The sequence below is a fragment of the Poeciliopsis prolifica genome, unplaced genomic scaffold, assembly GCF_027474105.1.
Source record: "Poeciliopsis prolifica strain line A6 unplaced genomic scaffold, Auburn_PproV2 SCAFFOLD010, whole genome shotgun sequence".
In the NCBI taxonomy this organism is placed as follows: Eukaryota; Metazoa; Chordata; class Actinopteri; order Cyprinodontiformes; family Poeciliidae; genus Poeciliopsis; species Poeciliopsis prolifica.
Window position 1 is genome coordinate 14,042,511 of NW_026562385.1, and position 6,000 is coordinate 14,048,510.

Genomic DNA, 6,000 nt, shown 5'->3' on the forward strand with positions numbered 1-6,000 from the left:
AGAGAAAAAACTAAAAGTATCCCACGGCTTACAGGCTAGTTTTAGTGCAGACTGTATTTGCATTCGCAACTCAATCACACAATAGCCTGAACTGCGTTGCTAACATACACAACCAACCCGTTTCTGCCCGCCAACAGCTCCACCGGATATTGAGTTGTTCGGCGTCTCTCCCGCCCCCTCCGCCACCGAGGGACAGTTAGTCCTGGTCACATCACTGTGTCTGGAGGAACAGCTCACAATTTCAGCTCGTTATTGTGAGAATAAATTATGCAAAATGTGGTCGACATGTAATAGCACTTTTTGAAATATTTTAACCACATCTTTTATGGTAGTGTATATTTGTTGAGAAGCCAACACAGCCAAGAATAATGGAAATGTATTCAAACTTCTGAAATTGAGGAAACCTGAAATAATTCAGGATAAATGGCCCTGTTTTTTATTTCTTTGGCATAATGTCCCCAAGGACAATTTTGGTAATCCTAACAATCTTGACCAGAAATAGAAAACTAGTCTGATTTAGAAATCAGTCAGATAGATAGATAGATAGATAGATAGATAGATAGATAGATAGATAGATAGATAGATAGATAGATAGATAGATAGATAGATAGATAGATAGATAGATAGATAGATAGATAGATAGATAGATAGATAGATAGATAGATAGATAGATAGATAGATAGATAGATAGATAGATAGATAGATAGATAGATAGATAGATAGATAGATAGATAGATAGATAGATAGATAGATAGATAGATAGATAGATAAGCACAAATAAACTTAATATAGCCCCTCTCCCCGCATGTATCACACAAGGTCAGTACCTACCAGAACAGACTGGACCCAGTCTCTCATTTTTAGCAGGCCTCTACAGAACATTATGACGTGCTGAGGAAGTAATTGGACTATTTCAATCTGCTGTGTTGGATCAGAGAACCTGTCCCTCTGAACTGGACACCCTGATCTAAACAGAACAGCAGGAACACGATTCAAAAACGTGACCAGTGCTGCCATCTAGTGGCCAAAAAATAGCGGCGCAAATTTTGGATTTCACGCCTTGATGTGATTTTGGGCTAATTACAAATTAGTACATAAAATTATTGAATTGAAATTCATACAAGGATACAACAACACTACATACCAATAGTTATTTTTCATGCATATTTGCTGTTCCACTTATTTATACAGGTGACATCTTTCTGGTGAAGATATTCCCAATTTAGGATTTAAACCATCCATCCTGGAGTAAACCTTGGACAGGTCTCCAGTCCACAAAGTTAAATAAGTCAGTAGAAGCTATTTTAATACTACGACCACAGTATTATCTATATATTACAGACAATACAATTCTACAATTTGAATTGTAGAATTGTAATTGCAATTACAACATTAATTAAACAATCTACAAACAATAGACATGCAATTACAATCTGCCTGTAATTGGTTGATTAAATTAACATTGAGTTTAATCAGATTGAATGGTGCTGCTGCCTGCTTTGTCAAGATGACAATGGCTTCAACCTCAACTCCACTCCGATTAATACGAGACACAGCAGCATTTGATTTCCCTTTGGGATCAATAAGGTATCATTGAATTGAATCTTAATTATAAATAATGTGAAAACGTCTTTCAGTGTAGCGGCTACTTTGTCTGTAGCTTTATAGCTGGGACACAATCAAACAGGTAGACGCTTTTTAGACATTTATTGTCAGTATTCATCAGGGAAAGCAGATAAATACATTAAAGGTTCAAAATGCTTAATTTTCAGGCCTTTAAATTTATTTCATAAGTATAAAAAAATAAGAGTATTTCTACCTCCAGATTATTAAAAAATACACTTTCCGTTGTTGTGTCCTTGGGAACTTTCCTCTTCCTTGCCTGATGGTGGTGGTCAGAGGGCCTAACAAGTGGTGCCTGTGCATGGCAGCCTGACCTTTGTCAAACTGTGCCAGAGCAGCTGTACAATGCAGCTCACCATGACTTATAAATGCTTCAATGTAGTGTAAAACACTTTGGAGTCCTCTGACTTGATAAAGGCCATTTATTGTGGTGGATTTCCTGGAGTCCTCCTGTACTTACAGAAATTCTCATAAATTCCAGGACATTCCTCAGCTGATTTAACGTTGTGTGTGAAGTCGTGTTTTTCTAGTTTTAGCAATCACATTCACCATCATAAAGCTTTTTTTTTTTTGTTGTTTTTACTTGATCATTATTTTGGGAACTCTCTGTTAGTGTAAATACATAAAATAATTTTATATCCAACTGTGTGAATTTTTTTTGGTCATTGCCATTCATGCAACTACAGCATAAAAAGCAAGTCCATAAAATCAGCTGTTACGTTGTCTCTGGGCGTTATGCTGCACAACAAATGAAAACACATTTCAACATCACTTCAAGAATATAGCAAAATATTCATGAAAGTTATAGCTTTTACTTTTACAAACAAATTGCAATAGTTTCTGAAAACATGCAAAGTATAAAACTGCGTCTGTTCTAATAAATCTAAAGGCTGGATTACATGGACAGTGAAATGTTATTTTATATCATTGTGTATGATACAGTATTGTTTGTGCATATTAAATTCAGTTTGTTTATATAGCATTACCTCGCAATATTTCTCATTCAATCCAATCACATGTACAAACAGTGCAGTCAACCTTAGTTTAATAGTCAAATTGATTAAAAAGTTCTTACTTAAAGAAATCCAGCACACTGCTTGAAGTTGTTGACTTGCAGCATATTGAATTCGGTTCTCAGCTGAATAGCACAACTAAATAATTAATGCTGCAAAAACATTGTAAAGAGCATTAGTGCAACATTTTCAAAGTTTGTCAAAAATCTTTTATTGTGTATGAATATATCAGAGATACATAACAAACAGCTTTTTAGAAAAAAAAAACATTTAAACTAGTAAAGTAAGAATACTAGTGATCATTTGTGAAGACAGGATATCAGTTAACCACAGTGACATTTAACCCCTCGGATGGCCGTGTTTTAATTGTCTTTACTTGATGAACAACAGTATTCCCCTGTTTCTCCTCAATGACACTGTCAGTGATACTGTGTGTAAATGTAAGAAAGCATTTAGATCCTATTATAGAAACAAGTTCACAAACATGTTTTCAGTTAGTCATGTCAAAGCCGCAGTTGTATGTGTTAATCACCAGAGGGCGCTTGAATACCAGTTCAGCCTTTATTTAGTGAACGGAATTTGCTGAGCTGTGGGTCTAACATGGATAATCTGTTTTATGTCGTTAGCATTGTGTCAATGTAAGCTGCTTATATCGAATAAAAATAAAGAAAAATACGTATTTTATAAAATAAAATAACACATTTTAAAATCTACTTAAAGTTTTGCTGAAATTGTTATATTTGAACTCAGTTTTTTTTTTTAAACACAGACTCGGCTAAAGAAATCAACAACTGCATTGTTTGAGTAGGACAAAGGAACATAGGGAGTGATGTCCAAAGTCAGTCCTCAAGGGCCAGTGCGTCTTTCTCTGTTTCAGGACACCTGCAGAACATTCTGACATGCTGAGAAGGTATAGCCCCCTTTTCAATCAGGTGTGTTGGACCAGCTCTGAGGACTGAAGGAACTCGGAAAATGTGACAGTGCTCCTTCCTTCACCCTTCAGTTTGATCGTGCAGAAAGATTTACTGGTGAAAACCAGCATTGAAATGGAGGGTATTTTCTGTTTCAATTAATAAAACCTTAACAGCAGACGTAGAGCTACAAATTAACAGGAAATATAAAATCATAATCAAATCTTAAAAATATATTTAAAACAATAAAAGCAGAAAATAAATACAATAGCACAATTAAAATAAATCAACTTTCAGACTCTAAGTTTAAGCAGTGCTTCCTTAGAGTGGATGAGCGACGGTAACAACTCACAGTTGGATTTGTGGCGTTGTAATTATAGTGCTTACAAAGGCATTTATTTGATCCATAAAAGTGAACATTAACATTCTTAAATGTACTTCAAAAGTGCAAACACCTACAATTACAAACATCCGACTGGAAAACCCCCTCTGAGTAGGTTAGAAAGAATTCTCATTCCATTATTATATGCAACATGAAACTTCGGCATATTTTATTTCTTATAGGAAACATAGCACACTTCTATATTCTTTATAGAACAGTGAGCAATGTTAAATTTAAAATCGATGGCATTTGCCTGAGCTTAGAGTTGCAACATCTGCACATTATCATGATCGTCATCATGCTCCTGTTAGTCTGTGATAAAATGATCAAGGTGTTTGACCTTTCTATAAACCTCAAGAACCTTGATGATGTGGCCATTTATCCTTCTGGTGATAAATATCAAAATAGCACTTTTAACAACACTTCATATCGCTGTAATTTCTGTAAGTTTAAATGACTTATCTAATTCATTTTGTGCAAAAATAGTGATTCTAAAACACTGGCAAATCCTTTGAAGATCCCTGTCTTTACAAAGGATTTCTAAAGAATGTACAAGAGCAACTTAACAGAGCGATAAGCATTCTGGACAGGCCCACTGCAGAAATGAAAAAGCAAAACAAAAGTATAATGCAACCAAATTCAAATGAACTAATCACACTGTCATACATAAACAAATTGATGAACCAGCATTCTTAGTGCCTGGATGTGCAGTAAAATGTTAATTGTGATAACTAAGGTGACCAGCAGGTGGCAATATTTGATGATGGCGCTGGTAAATTGCAGTGGGGAATTAAAATGACTGTATCTGGTGATGAATAATAAAGTTTTGAGTGCAAACTCCTGGTTCAGAAGGCGACGCTTTGTCATTTCTAACAAGCAAAACAAGAACAACAAAGTTAGTGTTGTTTCTGGCTCCTGTTTCCTCAAAAGCTCTGACAACCCAGAACCTACAAGGTCATCTCAGTTGTGGATCTTAAATGGATTGTAAGTACACTAAAAGTACAAAATAATATAAGCACCTGCTTATTGATTTAAAAAGCTTTATCACCTGCAAAACGAAAAAGGAGGTGATCATACAATAAAGACTCTAAACGAACAAATCAACAAACATGGCAGTTCTATTCAGAGGAATGATTTTACACACACACACACACACACACACACACACACACACACACACACACACACACACACACACACACACACACACACACACACACACACACACACACACACACACATACATGCACAGACACAAAGTCCAGCCAATCAAAAGCGACAAATACACTCACTAAGCACTGAGAGGTGTTGCAATGTTCTGGCAAGAGTGTACATATGGGTGGACATGGTATGTTTTACCACTCACTGTGCAGCCTTTATGGGCCTGTGTGTAAATGGAAAGGCTTGCAATCAGAGCTCTGTGCTATATCAGTTAATAAATGTGCTGTTGTGATTGCTTGATGTGTGAATTTTGTGGCACAAAGTTGAGCACGCAGTGACCAATCTATGTCTGATCTGAGGGTACATATCAATGTATTCTGGCCATGGCCTGCCAAAATAATTCTGCTTGATTGTCATCTCAGTCTTGTACTCAATCAGGACTTTCTCCCTTTGAGTTGTATTTCTCTGGTAGAATTTCAATCAGCGATCAGAAGGACAAGTTCTGAAGGATGATGTTGATTTTCTGTGTTGTTTCAGAATTGTAGTCTGCCTAGTTTTAGCATTGGCAGTAGAGGAAGCGAAGGAAGCCGTTCAATCTGTGCATCAATCTTCCAATTATTGAAATAACAGATAGACATATGCATATAATTTATCAGAGTGAGAAAAAGTGGTCATTATGTCCTTCAGCAGCTTAAGCAGCTCTTTAGACAACTTGCCACTTTTGGCCATTTTCATGATGATGGCATTACCTGAATTGGACATTATATTATCTTTCCCATTTTGAAGAGTGGCTAAGAGAGATAATGCTTTTATTTTTACCATCTAATGATTTATGAGTTAAAGAACTAATTACAAATTTATATAGAGTGTGTAAAAACAGCCACAGTCACATTTAATTTACAAATATAAG